Source organism: Plectropomus leopardus, unplaced genomic scaffold (assembly GCF_008729295.1).
Source record: "Plectropomus leopardus isolate mb unplaced genomic scaffold, YSFRI_Pleo_2.0 unplaced_scaffold18111, whole genome shotgun sequence".
NCBI lineage: Eukaryota > Metazoa > Chordata > Actinopteri > Perciformes > Serranidae > Plectropomus > Plectropomus leopardus.
Window position 1 is genome coordinate 1 of NW_024619511.1, and position 757 is coordinate 757.

The 757-nt window shown below is 37.9% G+C and overlaps 1 long non-coding RNA gene across 1 annotated transcript; it reads right to left on the reverse strand.

Annotated features, from left to right (window-relative positions):
• Nucleotides 1-64: 64 nt before the first annotated feature.
• On the reverse strand, nucleotides 65-484 carry LOC121964996. The gene is made up of 3 exons (XR_006107437.1): nucleotides 404-484; nucleotides 239-313; nucleotides 65-133 (listed from the first exon to the last, which is right to left on the reverse strand). It is a non-coding gene; the product is annotated as an uncharacterized LOC121964996 (long non-coding RNA).
• Between the last annotated feature and the right edge of the window lie 273 nt (nucleotides 485-757).

The window sequence follows — 757 nt, forward strand, 5'->3', positions numbered from 1 at the left end:
ACCAGGACACACAAACATCTTTTTTTCAATAATTAAAAATTAAGGTAAGAATGAGCAAACACACCCTGCTTCTTTTCATGGTGATTCTAACTTGACCCGACTCAACAATGTAGAAGCAATCTGCTAAATCACCCTGAAACACAAAGCACAAAAGAATAAGCGACTCAGTCTTTAGAAATGCTCCAACGCAGCAGAAAATGATCAATCTGAGAACAAATCATACAAAAAGATTAATCACCTGAGCAATTATCTGCTGTGAATCACTGTACACCTTGGTGGATATTACATCCACTACCTTCATTCTCTCTGACAGCTGTGGATAAAAGAACAACTGGTTGAAAATGGTTTTACTCCAAATGTGTACTGCACTTTCTTCACAGTGGGGAACAAAACTGATCTTAACCTCTAATGACGTAAGCAGTGGTAGCGTTTCAATGAATGCCTCATACAGCCTCCTTTTCTTGGCATTGTTCTTCACTATAATCCTCCTGAATGTCAGACGATCCTGAAACACAGATTAAAGACGAGGAAAACAATCAGGTTCATGCTTCAAGACACAATGCCTGGCTCTTTGTGTTGTTATATGTACGAAAGGTTAAGTCAGGTAATGGGACAAATAACATTTTATATCTTGTGCACTTTAAATATAAAGCAGCCAGTCGCCAAGGATGTTATGGTATTTTCAATGGAGAGATGCTTCACCTAAAACAATAATTTTGATTAGTCTGAGATAACTAGGATGGGCTGAGCAAAGATT